At 43.1% G+C, this 21,132-nt stretch overlaps 1 long non-coding RNA gene and 1 pseudogene across 1 annotated transcript in view; one reads left to right on the forward strand and one right to left on the reverse strand.

Annotated features, from left to right (window-relative positions):
* Window positions 1–18,096, forward strand: part of LOC128931401 (uncharacterized) — a 41,379-nt gene extending 23,283 nt beyond the window's left edge. Inside the window, exons 2-3 of the long non-coding RNA XR_008479753.2 lie at window positions 13,707–13,916; window positions 16,719–18,096. This is a non-coding gene — a long non-coding RNA (uncharacterized LOC128931401). The remainder of the gene's footprint in view (window positions 1–13,706; window positions 13,917–16,718) is intronic.
* A 1,925-nt stretch (window positions 18,097–20,021) lies between these two features.
* On the reverse strand, window positions 20,022–20,656 carry LOC100895675 (peptidyl-prolyl cis-trans isomerase A pseudogene; annotated as a pseudogene).
* Window positions 20,657–21,132: the final 476 nt, after the last annotated feature.

The raw sequence follows: 21,132 nt of genomic DNA on the forward strand, positions 1-21,132 counted from the left end.
TTCATCATGTTGGCCAGGCTGGTCTTGAACTCCTGAACTCAGATGATTCACCTGCCTCGGCCTTCCAAAGTGCTGGGATTACAGCATTGCAACCAGCCTCCGCAATCGACTTTCTGCATACCTAGATGCATTTTTATTATAGGATTTGCTTTTCAGCTAAATGTTACTTTAAAAAAAAGACGCCTTGGCTGAAAAGAATGCCTTTGTTAGTATAAGAAAAAATGTTTCAATATGTTAGCAAAAACATAAGAATATCTTTAGTCATTGGGAAAAACGAACAAACAAACTTATCTTTAGATTTAATTTGGATCTAAGATTTGAGAACAGGTGTATTTGTTCATCTTGGGTTCTGTGGAAGACTAAAACCAGAGACTCAAAATATCTGGCGGAATGTATTCTCTTCTGTCTTAGAGCACAGGCAAGTAAAAACCCTTGCTAGGAAATTCATCCCAATTTTTACAGAATTGATTTTTTTCATCTGACATTAGAGGCTGGTGATTATTCAAGCAATACCTCTCCAAGCCACTTAAAATCCATGTATATTGAATATTTTGATAATTATTACAGTTGAAGAATAGTAGTACCATATGACCAGGCTGATAAATAGAAATATGCCATGATTATCAGCTTACTGCAAAATAAAATGAAACAGATTTGTATTAGATGCTATAATAGCTTTTATTCTATGAGTCAGTATGTATGTTAGGAGTTTACAGGGTCATGAGTCACCGTTATGAATAAGAAGGCTATACATATTTGGAAGTGCTCTTTGATAGAGGAATGGTGTAAGGCACCACAACAACACGGTTTCCTGGCTCCAATTTTTTTTTTTTTTTTTTGAGAGAAGGTCTTGCTCTGTAGCCCAGGCTTAAGTGCAGAGGCATGATCAGAGCTCCCTGCAGCCTCCACCTTCGGCGTTCAAGTGATCCTCCCACTTAAGCCTCCTCAGTAGCTTGCATACAGGTGTGTGCCATCATACCCTGCTTATTTTTTATTTTTATTTTTGTAGAGATAGGGTCTTGTTATGTTGCCCAGGCTGGTCTTGAACTCCTGGATGCAAGTGATGCTCTTGCCTTGGCTTCCCAAAGTGCTATGATTACAGGTGTAAGCCACCACTCCTGACTGGCTCCAGTTCTTTCTGTCTTTGTGATTTCAGACATGTTAGTTATATCAGTTATCTATTGCCACTGTAAAGTTGTAAATATCAGTTATCTATTGCCACTCCAAAGTGCCTTACAGATTTTACATTACAATATCTCATTGCATTTTCACCACAACACAGTGAGGCAATTGCTATTATCCCAATTTTACTGATGAGAAAAATGGAGACTTAGAAAGGCCAAATAATAAAAATGTTAGATTAGCTATGGCTGCTCAGTGTCCACCCACATCCCTAATCTTCATGAGAGAAGTACACTTCCCCTACCCCATATTTGCTGGGTGAGGACCATGGGACTAAATCTGGGGAAAGGAGTGTTAGTGGACAAGGCATGAGTGGAAGTTTGAAATGTGCAGCTAATAACATGCATCCATGGGTTGGCTTGTGTTGGTTGATCCAGGCTGGGCTCAGCTGGCTTGGGTTTAAGCTGTGAGCTAGGTTCAGGCCTGCTCCATAAGTCATGTTTTTCTCCTAATCATGGCAGAAGCACCAAGGGGCAAGCACAACCAAAAAGACAATCACATTTCAAACTTCCACTCATGCCTTTTCCACTAACATTCCTTCCCCCAAATTTAGTCCCACGGCCCTCACCCAACAAATATGGGGTAGGGGAAGTATACTTCTCCCATGGAGATTAGGGATGTGGGTGGACACTGAGCAGCCATCTAATCCAACATTTTATTATTTGGCCTTTCTAAGTCTCCAATTTTCTCATCAGTAAAATCGGGACAGTAGTAATTGCCTCACTGCATTGTGGTGAAAATGCAATGAGATATTGTAATGTAAAATCTGTAAGGCACTGGCCATACCAGTAGGAAATCCTACTGGTGCTGTTACCATTATCTAAAGAAGTATTATAGACCCATAGATCAACGAGACTGGAGGGGATGCTAGGGCTCATGTAACAATTTCAAATGTTTGGAAGAATTGCGAAAATAGTACAAAGAATTTTAGTATGCATTTTGCACAGATTTACCAGTTGTTAACATTTTGCCACATTGGCTTTTTCTGAACCATTTAGGAGAGAGTTGCAGATATCATGTCCCTTTATAAATGCTCCAGAGTATACTCCGAAGAATAAGGAGAGTCTGTTATATAGCCACAGTACAAATACAGGATCCAGGAAATCCAACGTTCATACAATGTGAGTGTCTACTAGAGTCTGTGTTTAGATCGCACCAATTGTTTCAATAATTTTGTGGCAATTCATGTCCCCCAGCTCCCATCCCCACCTCTTTTCCCCACAATCCTGAGCCTAATCCAAAGCTCAAATTACCTTTTTAGTCATAATGGTTTTTTACATACCTTTAATCTGGACCAGTTCGTCAGCCTTTCTTCATTCTTCATGTTATCCCTTTAAAAAAATTATAGGCCAGTTATTTGCTATCTGGCCTTTACTGTCCCTCATTTTTTTTTTTTTTTTTTTGAGATGGAGTCTTGCTCTGATGCCCAGGCTGGAGTGCAGTGGTAAGATCTTGGCTCACTGCAACCTCTGCCTCCCAGGTTCAAGTGACTCTCCTACTTCAGCCTCCCAAGTAGCTGGGATCACAGGCGTGCACCACCATGCCTGGCTAATTTTTTTATTTTTAGAAGAGACGGGGTTTTACCATGTTGGCCAGTCTGGTCTTGAACTCCTGGCCTCAGGAGTTCCACCCGCCATGGCCTCCCAAAGTGCCGGAATTGCAGGCATGAGCCACTGCGCCCAACCTCAGTTTGCTTTTTTCTGATGTTTCCTCATGATCCCATTCAGATTATGCATTTTGGACAAAACGCTGAAGGAGTGACATTGTGTTCTTCCCATCCTATCACATCTGAAGGCACGTCAGTCCTATCAGTCTGTCCTATTGTTGGTGATATTAACTTTGATTCCTTGATTAGGTGACATCTGTCAGGTTTCTTCCTTAGAAATCATTATGTTCTCCTTTGTAATTTATAAGTCATCTGCCGCAAAATACTTTGAAAATATAGAAATGTCCTATTGTTTGTCACATGCTCTACTTTTCACAGCCATTGATAATTCCTGTTTGAACCAATTATTACCATGATGGTTATAAAAGAATGATTTTCTACTTCTATTTTTTCTACATTTATTAGTTAGCATTTTACTATAAGAAAGCATGTTCTTTTTTCTCCCCCATTTATTTTTTAAATCAGTATGGACTTTCCCATTCTTATTTTATTCAATGGATGCCAGGATAGGATGCATTATTTTTGTTATATTTTGACGCTCAAAGTGTCCCCTGTTTGGCCAGTAAGAGCCCCTGTGTACAGGATCCTGTGTCCTTTTGATCATACCCTTGTTCCCTTACTTTTTGGCAAAACAGGTTGTTGTTGCAGGCTCATGCTGTACTTTCTTGCTACAGTACTGGAATTAGCCATTTCTCCTAGGAGCTCTGTTTTAATATGTTCTTTTGCCTTCAGGCTGAATTGTATTAATTTAGATGAAACTGTAGCCCACAAGCTCAATAACTCAGGTTTAATAACATTTTCATGCGCAGTCTCAGAAACTGTAAACCCAAACATCTTTCACTGACTCGTACGAGAGAATTCCAAGTTGATGATATTACAACATATCATAATTTGGAAAATGGACTGATACACAAAAATTGCATTGTTCATTAATTGGCCACATCGAGTCATCTAAATAGTATTCCTTATAACACAAAAGATGTGACCTGCAGGTTCCACCTCATACAAAACAGGTTCATAATTATCATACACTAGACACTAATTCCTGGAAGTTTTTTTTTTCCAGGAAGAAAATTGTATATGAATGGTGAGACATAGAGACCATCAATTCCTGTATTTGCCATTACCTTTGTACATTAAAAAGATTCCAAAGCCCCTGCCAGTGGTCTCTTTAAAAAAATCACAATCAAATAAAATGAGAATCTGGAGATTCTCTTGCCTGTTGTAGGAGAAGAATGTCATCTGTCTGAATGTAATGTGGAACCTTCAGTGAATGTATTAGAACAGAACTCGTGTGATAGTATCAGCCAGGAACACAATGGGTATCCCTAATCTCTTAAACCTCCTACTAACACAGCAGTCTTTTCACCATGCAATCTGTGTAGGAAGTGGGTTAGTCATTTAGGAACTGATGTTTTCTAACTCCTACTTGCCTCCCTTCTAGATTAGTGTTCTGTTTACGTTCCCATGGATGTCACACACGGCACCCTTTTCCTCTCGCATTCCTGGGACGCTGGCTTCTCTAACAAGAGGCTGTTTCCTTGGGCTTCTGTGAGGACCGGAACACTTCTGGTAGCAATCCATGCCCTTTCCTTGTGACTCCAGAGTTCCCAGATAGAAGTGGTTGGATGGAGCCAGGAACAGCAGATAATTCCGGCTGAGGGGTGACCCACAGCATCATGCCACCAGCCTCCAGCAATGGTGGGTGTGGGCTTGAACTTCGAACTTCAGTCTAAGCTGACTTGGAGAGGGCAATGAGAGGGCTCGCATACCCATCATTCCTTCCATGCCTGTAAAGGTCTCTAAAATATCATTTGTTAGCCCCAAACTGTATGAGACCCTCACTCCTAGTGTTCCCCTTGCAACTGTCACAACATGATTAATCTAATTTGTAGTATTATTTGTTTCCTTGTCTTATTTCCCTGATCTCTAAATTCTTTTTTTTTTTGAGACGGAGTTTTGCTCTTGTTACCCAGGCTGGAGTTCAATGGCGCGATCTCGGCTCACCGCAACCTCCGCCTCCTGGGCTCAGGCAATTCTCCTGCCTCAGCCTCCTGAGTAGCTGGGATTACAGGCACCCGCCACCATGCCCAGCTAATTTTTTGTATTTTTAGTAGAGACGGGGTTTCACCATGTTGACCAGGATGGTCTCAATCTCTTGACCTTGTGATCCACCTGCTTCGGGCTCCCAAAGTGCTGGGATTATAGGCGTGAGCCACCGCGCCCGGCCTTCTAAATTGTTATGTAAGCACCTTGAGGCCAGGGATGTCTCTAGATGATCTTTGTATAAGTCATTGCATGAAGAAAATGCTCAATAAATATTTGTAGGGTTTTTTTTTTGGTCTTGTTTTTTTGAGACAAGGTCTCACTCTTGCCAAGGCCAGAATGCAGTGGTACAATCACAGCTGACTGCAGCCTCGAACTCCTGGGCTCAAGTGATCTTTCCACCTCAGCTTCCTGAGTACCTGGGACTACAGCTGGAGCCCACCCCACCCAGCTAATTTTTTTTCCCCAAATTTTCTGTGGAGATGAGGTCTCATATGTTGCTTAGGCTGGTCTCCACGTCCTGGGCTCAAGCGATCCTACACCTTGGCTTCCCAAAGTGTTGGATTGCAGGCATGAGCCCCTGTGCCTGACCAATGTTTGTTAACTTGAAATTTGATTATCTCCTTTATGTCTAATATTCAGTTATGCAATATATTCTTTTGCAATTTTTTTCAGAACCATTTCTTTCTAACTAGGCAACACTCCAACTTAGACCCTCATTACTCATGACTAATTGCATTGCTTTAAGAATGGTGATTAGGCCCTGGAGGTCACCTCAACAAGCAAGTGTATTACACACTTGAGAGTAAGGAATGATGGCAGGGACCCTTGCAGTGCAGATCCAAGGCGCCGTTAGTAATTGTCTGTTCTTGAGAAGCGGGGAGGTTTCACAGGTTCACTGAATGCACCTTTCTGAATCCAACATCTCATTTCTGGCCCTAGCATACGGTTTATTTATTTATCTATCACGGTTTGATTAATTTTGTGAAGCCTTTAAGTGCCAAACCATAAGTGCTTAATACATACTTACTCATTTAAATGAATGATTCAAATGGGAATTGGAGCTTTTCCTAAAAAGAAATAATGGTTGGGTATAATGGTTGAGAAATCTGAAGGCTTTGCTCTCTCATCTCATCATCTTTTGACCCTGTGTTGGCTTTGGCAGCCAGGTTCCAGAGATCGACCATCCTGCTTGGAATCAAAGCTCTGCCACTTTCTGGCTGTGCTGTTGGTACAAGTTCCCAACCTCTCTCATCCTCTATTTCCTCATCTTTAAAATGGGCATGAATTGGCCGGGCATGGTGGCTCGTGCCTGTAATCCCAGCACTTTGGGAGGCTGAGGCAGGTGGATCACTTGAGATCAGGAGTTCAAGACCAGCCTGGCCAACATGGTGAAACCTCGTCTCTACTAAAAATACAAAAATTAGCCACCTGTGGTGGTGGGCACTTGTAATCCCAGCTGCTTGGGAGGCTGAGGCTGGAGAATCACTTGAACCCGGGAGGCAGAGGTTGCAGTGACTGGAGATTGTCCCATTGCACTCCAGTTTGGGTGGTAAGAGTGAAACTCCATCTCAAAAAGTAAAAATAAAAATGAAATGGGCATGAATAACAGTTCATTCGACCCACAGCATTGCTATGAGGCTTAGATCAGTCAATGTGTATTAAAAGCTCACCACAGAGCTTGGCACATGGCAGGCACCCGTTTCTGAGCTATTGGTGAGGCTACGAGTCATTCTGTGAGCATTTGTGCCAAGGCTTCTACCAGGAGGTATCAGCTTTTGGAGATCATTTTGGTTCTTTTCCTAATACTGAAAAGAGCTGAATGATCTGCTGATTGTGAAGAGGGGTAAATTAGCCCTTTGGGGCTTGGAAATATTTCTGGGCTGAGGTTATAGGTTTATAAAATGGAGTTCCTTCCCCTTGGGTCTCTGAGTTCTCAGTGGCCATGGCAGCTCCAGCTGCCGCCCCGTCGATGGGCGAGCTGGCTTCTGGGAGGACGTGGGAGTGAGGTGAGTCAGGCTGTGGAGATATTACCATCAGGGGACTCATGAGGAAGGAAGCCACAGGGGAGGACAATGAGAAGGAAGGACTGAGGTACCAAATGTCAGGCTTTTAGTAGAAGTGGAAGGATGCTGTCCATTGTGATTCGGAGCCTGAGCTTGTAAAGACTTAAGTGTACATTAAGCAGATGCCAGGGTGTTACTCTAAGGGCAGCAAATCTCAGGGATGCTGTAAAATCTCTTTTAAGGGGCCTCTTCCATCTATTAACATTCTGTAGTCTCCCTTTAGAGAGCCTCATGACATCTTGCCCTGTGATTTTCAAATGTGAGCTCACCCATTCATCTCTCAGCAGGTCCTGGGCAGCCAGGTGCAAACTCAAACCCAAGGACCATGGAGGATATAATGGCACACAGAATGGTCCAGGGCTTCCTTTTGGCTGGCAGCCAAGCCCTTCTGGTTTCTCCTCTTGGGGTGGGATGCTTTGCAATTTATGGCCTGCCTAAGGAGACCAAATGTCTGGGATACTGGAGTCCCAGATATTTGATGAAACCTGAAAGTAGGCTTTGATGTTTCTAAGAGAAGCAAAGGCAGCTCTGCAATGAGTGAGTAGCACAGGTTATGTGTGGTCATTTACTGTATTTCCATTCCCATTTTCATAAGTGTCTACTTCTCTTTGATCTGTGATGCCTCAACATATTTTGTTTTAGCTACTTTGCTTCCTTGACTTGGAACCAACATCTCCAACACTGCACCAGTAATTAAGATTAAATATTGTCTCTCTTCTGGAAGAAAGAAAGAATCCATGTTTTTTTTTTCACTGAGCAAATGGACACCACATTTACCTTGATACTGCCTGCATTTCAGAACAACTGTTTCCTTCGCTTCATGTAACAGGAAGAAAAGAAACACTTTACGTTCTACAGTGGATTTGTGGAAAGATTTCTAATTCGACAATGCTAGACTGTTAAAATGGCATGGCGTATGAATGATCTCATGTCACTAATACAAAATGAAAATCCCTGCAGGCAATTGCTTTTCCTAATTCCGTTTGATTTTCTGAGATCAGATACCGTTATTCAAAGTACATATGAAATCATGCACCTGGGCATATAAATTTGGCATGGAGTCTCCTAGAGGCCTGAGCTTGAAAAAGGTTTTGGGGAATTAGCATTTTCCCAGCAGTAGATTAAATAGTCCTAGAGAAGGCTTTGCCAACCCTACTGTCCATCATGGAGCTCAGTTCTTTTAAAGTGTCACATGAGGGAATTATATTTTATTAACAAAATTTCTACTCTACAGACAATGTATTTGAAAATTATAATAGACAAAAACCAAACCAAACCAAACCCTAATCATGGGTTATGAGATGATTTGTAAGGTTTAAGTTTTTCTTTTGGGTTTTTTCTACTTGTCTGGCATTGCAAATAAGCAGCACCAAAAACAAACAAAAGGCTGGGCGCGGTGGGCTCACCCTGTAATCCCAGCACTTGGGAGGCCGAGGCGGCGGATCACGTGAGATCAGGAGTTTGAGACCAGACTGAACAATATGGAGAAACTTCATCTCTACTAAAATACAAAACATCAGCTGGGCGTGGCGGCACATGCCTATAATCCCAGCTACTCAGGAGGCTGAGGCAGGGCAATCACTTGAACCCAGGAGGTAGAGATTGTGCTGAGCTGAGGTCGCGCCATTGTACTCCACTTTGGGCAACAAGAAAAATACTCCAACTCAAAAACAAACGCAAAAACAAAAACAATAAAAACCGATCAACAGACAAATAAAAAGTCTCAGACAGTGGCTTCCTGCGGAAAAATAAAATCCAGTATGCATGAAATCTAGAGAGGAAAGTTCCTTCCACCATCTTATGGTTGTTCTTATGCATGATTTATTCATTCATTCTTAATTTGGATTTTATTGTTGCTTTCTTTTTTCTTTTTCTTCTCTTTTGAGATGGAGTCTTGCTCTGTCTGCAGGCTGGAGTGCAGTGGCTGGATCTTTGCTCACTGCAGCCTCCACCTCCGGGGTTCAAGCGATTCTCCTGCCTCAGCCTCCCAAGTAGCTGGGACTACAGGCATGTGGCACCATGCCCAGCTAATTTTTGTATTTTTAGTAGAGACGGGGTTTCACCGTGCTGGCCAGGCTGGTCTTGAACTCCTGACCTCGGTGATTCACCTGCCTCAGCTTCCCAAAGTGCAGGGATTACAGGCATGAGCCATCGTGCCCAGTCAGATTTTATTGTTGCTTTCTACGTGAAGCACAGTGTCATGACGTATGATGGTGTGTGTCAGAATTTGGAAAGACACATTGAAATCTTTCTCTGGTATTTCCCTTTCTTCTCATTCTAAGATCATGTTCACATGCCCATGTGGGATCAGTTTGTGGGATCAGTGTCCTCGAAGAGGAAATAGGACCTGCAAGGTGTCAGGGGCAGAGGGAGGCAGTAGTGACTGCAATTGAGCCACTTGAGATCAGGAGTTTGAGACCAGACTGACCAATATGGAGAAACTTCATCTCTACTAAAATACAAAACATTAGCTGGGCGTGGCTAATGTTTTAGTGTGGGTCTGTGACCCACACAGGCCAAGGCTGGGATTCCTTCAGGCACTTTGAACTCATACTCAGCTTTAGAGGACGATAGTCAACAGCGTGCTTGAATTTTCTAAAATGATCACCTGAATTACTTGCCTTGAATCACCACTGGGAATTCTAGCTATTTGCTTTCATGTACTCCTGACCCATCCATCCTCTCAACAAGAGTTTGTTGTATGTCCACAGTGTGCCACGCATGTTCTAGGTGCTGGAAATGTAAGTGTGGAAAACAAATCGTGGACACGGTCCCCATCCTCATGCTACAGAGGTGCTGGGTTAGTGGGAAGAAAGGCAGTAAATAAAGAATAACAAAAATATAAGAATTACAAACTGTAGGGGGGCTCTCTAAGGGGGAAAACTGTGTGTACTTTTAATGACTGTGGCAGAGGAATCTGTTTTAGAATAGTGGGGATGAAGGACAGTCTCTCTAAAGGTAACGCTTGTGCTAAGACTTAAAGAATGAGCGGGCATTGGCCAGGCAAAGAGTTGGACACAAGATGGTTCCAGGTAGAAGGAACAGCACTTGGGAATACCCCAAGTCACAATGAATGAGGGATAGGGGAGGTCTCCACAAGCAGCCTCTAGTCAGCAGCAATGAGAGCGGGAGGATAAATGCCCCAGCTCCCTCAGCCATTGAGTCACATGATGGAGTAGGATGACGTGGCCATCCTACCTCATCTCCTGCAGGACTGAGCTCCAGTTATCGGCCGGGGTAACCTGCTCATGAACAAACACATCATGCATTGGTTCCCTTCTCTTCTTCATGCCACTCCCACACTCCCCTCCCAGTACTTCCTGGGGTCACTTAGCAAATCAACTACTTGCTCTTCAATCCTTGTCTCCTGGTCTGCTTCTAGGGGAGCCCCAGTTAAACCCCTGAATGAAGAGGGGACCAACAGGCAGGCAGAAGTCAGAGCATAGAGGGCTGGAGTTCTTAAAGCATAGTCCAGGGAACCCTAGTGTTGCCTGAGACCCTTTCAGAGAGCATGAGAAGTCAAATCTGTTTTTCATAATACTAATAAGATGGTACTTGCTTTTTTTTTTTGAGATAGAGTCTTGCTCTGTTGCCCAGGCTGGGAGTGCAGTGGCGCCATCTCAACTCACTGCAACCTCAAGCAATTCTCTTACTCGCCTCCTGAGTAGCTGGGATTACAGGAGCCTGCCACCATGCCCAGCTAAGTTTCTGTATTTTTAGTAGAGATGGGATTTCACCATCTTGGCTAGGCTGGTCTTGAACTCCTGACCTCGTGATCCACCTGCCTCGGCCTCCCAAAGTGCAGGGATTCCAGGCATGGGTCACTGTGCCTGGCGGGTACTTGCTTTTTATATCATTTTGATACGTCACTGTCAAAATGCAAAACAGAAGTAAAAATGATGGGGCTTTAGCCCACATTAAGGCTGTACTTGGTGTCATTGTATCCTTCACCACCTGGCTTTGCAGAAAAAAAAAATCCAGTTTCACTTAAGGATATTGATGAAGGTGTAAAAACAATTACTTTTTAATTAAATCTCGTCTTGAGTATATTTTAAAAATGTGGTGTAATGAAATGGGAAACAGGAGCACTGAGTGCTCGGCTGCATACCAAACTCAAGCAGTTTTCTCAGGGAAAAACACTTGAGTTGCAATTGAGTTGCAAGCCCCACTAGCCCTTTCTTCATGGAACGCCAGCTTTCCTTGAAAGAGTGATGGCATATAATCGAACAGTGGCTATTCAGACTTGGATACCTGCCAGATATTTTCTCAAAACGTGAGCAAAGGGAGCCTGTCTCTTCAAGAAATATGATAGCCATTATTTGTAGCCAATAATAAAATTTGAGTTTCCAAATGAAAACTAGAATTTTGAAAAACTTGCATCTGTCATGGTTAACTTGCATAGTTCTCTAATACTTGAAGACTTTTCTGATGAGATGGTGGTTATTTAACAAATGAGATTTTTTTTGATAATGTAGAAGTATACTGTGACAACATTTGGAAGATCTGCTTAACTCAGTGATCCAATATTTTCCAAATGACATGATGATAGAAAATCATGTATGTGTGACAGACCCATTCAAAGGACAAAGGACAAGATAATTTCATGGGTCTTAATATAGTTGAGTATGAAAAGGTTACTGATATGGTTTCAGATTCCACATTGCAACTAACCTTTAAGAAATGACTATGTACTGAGATTTGATGTAATATCAAAAAAGAATATTCACCATTATCTGAAATGCCTATTAAGTATTCGTCTCTTTTCCAACTGTGTATCTGTGAGAGGCCAGGTTTTCTCTAGATACACTGACATAACTTATCACAGCAGTTTGAGTGTAGACATGAGAATCCGGTTGTTTTCTGTTAAGTCAGACATGAAGAGATTTGCAAAAATGTAAAATAATACCACTTTTTTCACTAAAAATTGTGTACTTTGAAAAACAATTTTCATAAATGTGTATGTTAATTACATTTATTTATGCTAATTATGTTGAAATATATCTGTATGTTAATTATGCTATATATGCTACATTTGTTATATATGTTAATTATATTCATGTATAGCAATTATTTTGTTATATATATGTTAATTATATTTATTTATATTGTTTATATTAACAGAAGTTTTATCATTGTTGTTTAAACAACAAACATTATTACATTAAAAAATTGTTTTATGGCCAGATACAGTGGCTCATGTCTGTAATCCCTGTACTTGGAGAGGCTGAGGTGGGTGAATTACTTGAGCCCATGAGTTTGAGACCAGCCCGGGCAATGTGATGAAGCCCTGTCTCTACAAAAAATACAAAAATTAGTCAGGTGGGGTGGTGTGCATCTGTAGTCCAAGCTACTTGAGGGTGTGGGGTGAGCCTTGGGGGAGAGGATCCTTTGAGCTTGAACTTCGGAGGTCGAGGCTACAGTGAGCTGTGATTGTGCCACTGCACTCCAGCCTGGGTGACAGAGCAAGACCCTGCCTCCAAAAAAAATTGTTTGATGACTGGGCATGGTGATTTATGACTATAATCCCAGCACTTCAGGTGGCTGAGGCAGGAGGATCGCTTCAGCCCAGGTGGTCGAGGCTGCAGTGAGCCATGGTCCACTCCAGCCTGGGTGACAGAGTGAGACCCTGTAAAAAAAATTGTTTTATTATTGTTGTTTAATCATGAATTCATAATTAGAAAGTGTTCTCAGTTTAAATTTCTAATATGGTAAATGTTAATAGATATAACCCACGTACACAAAAACTCTTTGAGGTCCTAAATATCTTTTCTGAGTCTAAACAAGTTCTGAGATTAGAATGTTTGAGAACTGCTGATGTAAAATTTTGAAGATTTCAGGATTTTGGATATTCTCAGGAACGAAATCAAGAGTGTCTGAAAAGTTTGAAGCAGGTGAGTTTCAAGTTACAGGAGATCATAAGGATCATTAACCTTATGTGTTCATCTGGGTGATTAAAATATGTTAACAACTTCTGCAGCTGGGAAAGGCTAGCAGACCCTACTGGGGCATTTCTAATCTGTTTCAACAATCCCTGCTAGAGAGAAAAACACCTTTACAACTGCGTTCTCCAGCAGGTCACACGGGTTGGAGCTTCGTGATACGTTGAGTTTTCCTTCTTGGTTTTCAGTTAACTGTGTGCAAATCACCTGAGGTATACAAAAAGCATTCAATTAGTCACAAGTCACATAAAAAATACTCACACGATACATTGTGGTGTCTGAGCCGATGGAGGTTAGGCAAAGTCCTTACCCTTGGAAAGTCTGGGGTCTAAGAGAGTTGAGTGGAATTTACTTTCTAGAGGGGAATGATTACCACTCTACTCTCCCCATTTGCCTTTAACCTGATAATACTGTATTCTTTTAAAAAACTGTATACATTGTATAAATTTCAGGGCACAAGTGCAGTTTTGTTTCATGAATATATTGGTTAGTGGTGATGTCTGGGCTTTTGGCATAACTATCACCAAAATAATGTACCGAGTAAGTAATTTCTCATCCCTCACCTGCCTGGTGCCCTCCTGGATCTCCAGTGTATATGGTTCCACACTCTGTGTCCATAAGTACAGATTGTTTAGTTCTCACATATAAGTATTATTTATTTAAAGAATTTTAATTTTTGTTAAGTATTTAAACATTTATTTGAATATTATTTAAATGAATAAATAAAGAGCAGAGTTTTTTTATCTTTTTGCCCAGGCTGGGGTACAATGGTGCAATCACTCACCTTGCTTTCTTTACACCTTATAGATGTTGCTTCCCTGAAATAACCAGTCAACTGTGCGCAATGACTGCGATCTCAGCTCACTGCAACTTCTGCCTCCCGGGTTCAAGTGATTATCCTTCCTCAGCCTCCTGAGTAGCTGGGATTACAGGCGCCCACCCACCATGCCAGGCTAATTTTTGCTAGAGACAAGGTGTCACCATATTGGCCAGCTGGTCTCGAACTCCTGACCTCAGGTAATCCCCCGCCTCAGGCTCCCAAAGTGCTGGGATTACAGGTGTGAGCCGCCAAGCCCAGCAACTATTCTTTCAAATTGTTCCTGATTTTACACTTTGCTCTGGACAGCAGGATCTACTTGAGCTAAAAGAGAGTGAGAGGAAAGATTTAAATGGGAGAGTGGGGAGGAAAAAGAGAAGAAAAAAGAGCAAGGCATTTTGGCTGAAGCATCATGTAATATTTTTAGAGATAGGGTCTCACTCTGTCACCCAGGCTGCAATCACAGCTCACTGCAGACTTGACCTCATGGGCTTAAGTGATTCTCTCACCTCAGCCTCCTGAGCAGCTGGGACTACAGGTGTGCACCACCACATTTAACTAATTTTTTTTACAAGATTGTTTTGTAGGGATGGAGTCTAACTATGTGGCTCGGGCTGGTCTTGAACTCCCGGCCTTAAGCAATCCTTCCACCTTGGCTTCCCAAAGTGTTGGGATGAGAGGTGTGAGCCACTCAGCTTCTAAACAGCATTTCCAGTGTGCGAAGAGGACATTGTTCAAGTCCCCACACTTAGCTGGCTGCTCTGACTGGGGGATGCTTTGTGAGTTTGGAACACGGTGTTTCATGAGCTGAGTGGAGGATGTGTTTGTCTCCCTCAGCACAGGTCAGCCTGCTGCAGTTCCTCCAGGCAGCAGTGGGAAAAGAGAGGTAATGGTTGTAATATGGTCTGTGTCACACTGAAGCAAATGCTAACTTTCTGGATTACAGCTCGACTAGGCGACAAAGAATGCGCATCCCAGCGTGGACCCACTGCACGCAGAGCTGAGCTCTCCGCAGCACAGAGCCCAAGGCGTCTGTAGCATAGCCGCTTCCTGCCTGTTGCCTGGGAAGCTTTCTACCTGGAAGGGATCCTCAGCCTTGCCTCCCTTCAGGGGCTTGGGGGGCTTGTCTTGAAGAAATTGATCCCTTTCAGCCTTGTGTTTAAAACTACCTATAGGAAGTATAGGTTGACTTCTGAAATACAGACAGTAGAATGGGAAGCAAGTACATGTACATCAAGCTTGTCTAGCCTGTGGCCTGCAGGTCCCATGAGGTCCAGGATGGCTTTGAATGTGGCCCAACACAAATTTGTAAGCTTTCTTAAAGCATCATGAGATTTTTTTTTTGCGACTTTTTTCTTTATAGCTCATCAGCTATTGTTAGTGTTAGTGTTGTGTGTGTTTTTTATACTTTTATTTATTTATTTATTGAGACAAAGTCTCACTTTCTGGCTCAAGTGAAGTGCAGTGGTGTGATCTCAGCTCACTGCAGGTGAGCTCCCCGGTTCAAGTGATTCTCCTGCCTCAGCCTCTTGAGTAGCTGGGATTATAGGTGCACATTGCCATGGTCGGCTAATTTTTATAATTTTAGTAAAGACAGAGTTTCACCATGTTGGCCAGGCTGGTCTCGAACTCCTGACCTCAGATGATCGGCCCGCCTGGGTCTCCCAAAGTGTCTGGATTACAGGTGTGAGACACCATGCCTGGCCGTGTTATTGTATTTTATGTGTGACCCAAGATAGTTCTTTTTCTTCCAATGTGGCCCAGGGAAGCCAAAAGATTAGACAGCCCTGATATACATGTTCCCCAGGAAGGGACGTGGCTGGGTGCAGGAAAGGCAGGACTCCCTCCTCCTGGAGAGCTCTTTATCTCCCAGGGCATGGGCGTCCTGGGGTAAGTTATCGCTGAGAGCACAGAACTCAAACATGTCTGTGGGAAGCTGCCCCCGCTAGCTTGCATCTGGTGTAGACTTTGTCATCCCTGAGGCTTGTTCCTTTTACTGCTCCAGAGGTGCTGAACTTTTGGCATCATCTTGCAGAACTGGCATCAGAGTGGAAACATGAAGCCTCCAGGGTATTTTTCCAAAATGCACTCTTTTCTCCATGATCCCTTGCAAAAGAAGGAACGTTCTCAAAGAGAGATTTCTCGTTTCACTTTGCTCCTTCATCTCCTCTCCAGGTTTCATTATGGGAAACTCTGCACTCACTTCAGTGGTATCTAATATATGGACAATTTTAGCAAAATGTTCTGGTTTTGGACATTTGTGAAACTTTGCAAACTATTTGGAAGTGTTTCTCCAAAGCTGAATGCATTCCTTCAGCTCAAACTCTTTAATATTCTGATGTGAATGGACTGTAAGACAGAAAAATGAATCCTTCTCTTTTCTCTCTGTCTGGTTCTCTGAAAATGTCCTCGAAGCGATTTTACCCTCTCTTCTTGCTGACCCAGCCCTGTTGCTGGTCCTCATTACCCTCCTGCTGTGTCACTTTGATGGCATCTTCACCGATCCGGTCTCCTGGATTGCTCCCGTCTAACCCGTTGCGAAGGACCGGCACTCACTTTACCCGCTCCTTCCCTCTCCCTCTGCACACTCTTGGCATCCTGTTGCCTGAGGGACAAAGGCTGGGATCTCCTGAACATGGAAGTCACAGAGAACACTGTGGGTACTCACCAGACATTCATATGCTCCTCTACAAGCTCCTTCTCTTCCATTAGACTGGGACCAACTGACCAGGTTCTGGCTAATAGGAGAGAGGAAAAAGTGATGGAAGCTGCTTCCACACCTGACCCTTAAAACATCCTGTGTTTTCCCCGAGCTCTCTCCTGTCCTGCCGTTGGTGACCTTGGAGGCTGTGTGTGTGTGTCTCCTTAAAAGTTATGTTGATATTCTAACTCCTTGTACCTGTGAGTGTGGCCTTATGTGAAAATAGTCTTTGCAGATATAATCAAGTCAAAATGAGGACATTAGGGTGAGCTCTAATCTATTGTGACCTATGTCTTTGTAGGAAGAGAAAAATCTGGACACAGATAGACACAGAGGAGAGAAGGCCAGGTGAAGACAGAGGCAGAGATTGGAGTGATGCTGAAAGCCAAGGAACAGCTGGGGCCACCAGACACCGGACCAGGCAAGAAAAGATCCTGCCGAGAGGCTATGGAGGAGGAGGCAGCCTGCTGTCTCAGGCTTTTTGTGAGTGAGAAATAAACCTTTACGGGGCTAAGTCACAGATCTCTAAGAACTTAGATGTCATTGCAGCGCACCCTGGCCCACTCTGATGGATACGTATGAGTAAGTACACTGACACGCTGGCCCTGTCCACCTTTTCAGCATTTTTTTGCTATCCTATTCTCCAGTGATATACTTTATGGCTCTGGGATTTGTCGTGTGTTTGTCTTTCTGCCTAGAATGTTTTCTCTTTCCTTAAATTTTTTTTTAAGAGACAAGATATTGCTCTGTTATCCCAGTTGGAGTGTAGTGGTGCAATCATAGTTCACTGTTGCCTTGAACTCCTGGGCTCAGGTGATCCTCCGGCTTCAGCCTCCCAAGTAGCTAGGATTACAGGTATACGCCATCATGCCTAGCTAATTTTTAAAAATTTTTTGTAGAGATGGAGTCTAGGCTGGTTTTGAACTCCTGGCCTCAAGCAATCCTCCTGCCTTGGCCTCCCAAACTGCCGGGATTACACGCTCAAGCTACTGCACCTGGCCTCTTCCCTTCTTTTATCAGGAGAAATCTATCCTCTTAAAGCCCAGGTCAAGAAGCACTTTCTCCAAGAAGCCTTCCTCACTGTCCCTTGTAGTTGGACCATGTTACCTACATTTCTACCAGTGACGCATGTCAGGATCTGTTGTCTGTGTCTATATACCATGCTAGAAAGTTAGCACAGCGGGGCCAAGGATAGCACCTTTTATTTTTATTTAACATATCTCAAGTTTCTAGCATAATGTTTAATTCATAGAATAAGATGAAAAGCTTTCATGAAATTAATTCTAAGAGGAACTTTTGCTAGTCTGTCTCTAGAATGTCTGGTGGGGGAGCCTGTCCAGGGACGTCTGAGATCTGCCCTTGTTCATTCGTCCTCTCTGATGCCCAGGACATGGCTTGGCCTCCCTGAGGTGGGATTCACAGCAGTGGTCAGTCCCTGCATTGTGAACACTTTATGCAGTTGGTTTCTTAAAGAAAGGCCTGCTGGAGCTCTGAGATCTTAAGTTCCATGTATAGTGACCTGGGCTTGACAAGTGACTGACAGATCCCTTGTGCCCTGCTTGTGTCTGTGGGGTGTGTGTGTGTGTGCGTGACCATTTTCAGGGGTCATTAAGGGATTCTGCAGGCCAGAGGTCTGTGATTACTTTTCCTAAGCTACTAGTCTGACAACAGTCTAAGAGTTCAGGCTGGATTATTCTCTTACTTCTTAAAAACTGTTGAAGAATTAAAAACGTGCAGAAAAGTACTGATTAGAAACCTAAATCACTGTACACACAATCCATCCAGAATTAATCAATGCTGACATAGTTGATTTTGCTTTGCATTTTTTTTTAAAGATAAGAGATAGAGGCCGGTGCGGTGGCTCAAGCCTGTAATCCCAGCACGTTGGGAGGCTGAGGTGGGCGGATAACCTGAGGTCGGGAGTTTGAGACCGGCCTGACCAACATGGAGAAACCCCGTCTCTAATAAAAATACAAAATAAGCTGGGCATGGTGGCGCATGCCTGTAATCCCAGCTACTCGGGAAGCTGAGGCAGGAGAATTGCTGAAACCCAAGAGGTTGCAGTGAGCTGAGACTGTGCCATTGCATTTCAGCCTGGATAATAAGAACAAAACTCAGTTAAAAAAAAAAAAAAGATAGATCATTGTGGATAATGTTGAAGTTTCCATTTGGTTCCCTGCACAGCTGGACCTATCTGTCTCTAATCCAAAGTCACCACTTTCCTAAATTTGTGTTCTTCAACGCTTTTTAAACACTTCAAACACACAGGATCTGTACATAAATATGTAGTTTTACCTTGTGTTTAAAATTAGTAAGTGATATAATATGATGTTACTTTTAAAAAAAACTCAGCAATTTTATGTTAGAGAGATATCCACATCAATATGTATGAATTTAGTCCAACCTTGCAACTACTGGAAAGCATGCATTGCATCCCTTGAACGTGTCACAGTTTGTTTATCCGTTTTCCTAGTCATGCGTATTTCAGGTGGTTTTCACTTTTACTGTCACTGCTACTCTGGTGGTGCTTGCTCCCTTGTGTACTATCCTAGTGCACGCTCCCTTGTATAGGTGCTGTATAGGTATGAGTTTCCCTAAGGCATACCCCAAGATGCTGAACTGCTTGGTGATTAAACACATACATTTTCAACTTTATAGACAGAGCCCCCATTTCTCCAGCTGCTGAGCTCACAGATTTTGGCCAAAGGGAGCTGCCCTACCCACAGTTACACTCCCTGGAGATAACCTGTATGCCACGGTGGGGAGGTAAGGGGATACAAAGGCCTGTCCTTATTGTTTCAATTTGGAACAATCTTGAAATGTCATTCCAGCTCTGTAACTCCCCTCGGCTGGCTGAAATCTCTGCTGGAAACTGTACTGCAGCTCAACAACAATCCCCTCTGTCCTTGCTTTTTTTTTTTTTTTTTTACATGTTATAGGTGTTGCTCCCCTAAAATACCCCAATCAACTTTCTTCTTCTTTTTTTTTTTTTTTTTTGAGATGGAGTTTCACTCTGTCATCCAGGCTGGAGTGCAGTGGCTTAATCTCAACTCACTGCAACCTAATCCTCCCGGGTTCAGGTGATTCTCCTGCCTCAGCCTCCTGAGTAGCTGTGATTACAGGTACCCACCACCATGCCTGGCTACTTTTTGTATTTTTAGTAGAGACGGGGTTTCACCATGTTGGCCAGGCTGTTCTCAAACTCCTGACCTCAGGTGATCTGCCCACCTCCAACTCATAAAGTGCTGGGATAACAGGCGTGAGCCACCTCACTCAGACTCCCCAATCAACTTTCTATATGCCAAGGTTTGACTCAGAATCTATTTCAGGAAACTCACCTGTGGCACTAGATTGTTTTCTAAAGTACATGTCCCAATTTACCTACACATCAGCAATTCCTCTTTACCCCTATCCTTGCCAACACTTTGTATTGTTAAACTTTTAGATTTTTCCTGTTTAATATCTAAAGAATATGACTTTGAATTATAGTGTGGTTTGTACTTCTATTTTGCTAATTACAGATCAGATTTTTTTTGTTGTTATTTAGTCTTTATTTCATAATCATAAACTTAACTCTGCAATCCAGCTATCTGGATTGGAAGGGAACAAGGAAACAAGGGAACCCAAAGGGAACTGCAGCGAGAGCACAGATTTTAGGATACTGCGAGCACATGGGGTGGAGGGCGCTCTCCTGAGCTACAGAAGGAATGGTCTGGTGGTTAAGATAAAACAAAAGTCAAACTTATTAAAGTTGTCCACAGTCAGCAATGGTGATCTTCTTGCTGGTCTTGCCATTCCTGGACCCAAAGCGCTCCATGGCCTCCACAATAGTCAAGCCTTCTTTCACCTTGCCAAAGACCACATGCTTGCCATCCAACCACTCAGTCTTGCCAGTGCAGATGAAAAACTGGGAACCGTTTGTGTTGGGTCCAGCATTTGCCATGGACAAGTTGCAGGGACCAGTATGCTTTAGGATGAAGTTCTCATCATCAAATTTCTCCCCGTAGATGGACTTGCCACCAGTGCCATTATGGCGTGTGAAGTCACCACCCTGACACGTAAACCCTGGAATAATTCTGTGAAAGCAGGAACCCTTATAACCAAATCCTTTCTCTCCAGTGCTCAGAGCCGAAAGTTTTCTGCTGTCTTTGGAATCTTGTCTGCAAACAGCTTGGAGGAGACACAGCCCTAGGGCTCGCCATCGACAGCAATGTCGAAGAACACCGTGGGGTTGACCATGGCTGATACTACAAGGCTCCAGGCGGCGGCGGTGTTTGCAAAGCCCAGATCAGATTCTTAATAGTGAAAACAAAACACGCTAGCAAGTGCAAGTTTATTTTGTGGTCCCATTCTCACCCTGATGAGGTTATTGATTGGGCTCCTTGTGGCCACAGGACCTTTTAGGGTGAAAATGGAGATAGGAGATGGGGAAGGATGTATCTAAAGTCTAGCTGATTGTAAACCATCTGCTTTTGCTTGAGCCAAGTCTCCAGTTCTCTGGTCCTGTTCCTTGGTGCTTCTGGGTCTCCAGGCTGGTTGGAGAAAAATCTAGTCTAGTATGTTTGAGTGGGCGATGCTTCCCCCAACATCACTTCAGCTTTTTGCATTGATATACATAGTTTTGCTTCTCAAGTCACAGGTGACCAGGAGCAACTGATGTGGTAAACAAAACAAAACAAGACAAAAATAAAACCAAAAAACAGAACCACACATTT

Source organism: Callithrix jacchus, chromosome 2, assembly GCF_049354715.1.
Source record: "Callithrix jacchus isolate 240 chromosome 2, calJac240_pri, whole genome shotgun sequence".
Lineage (NCBI taxonomy): Eukaryota > Metazoa > Chordata > Mammalia > Primates > Cebidae > Callithrix > Callithrix jacchus.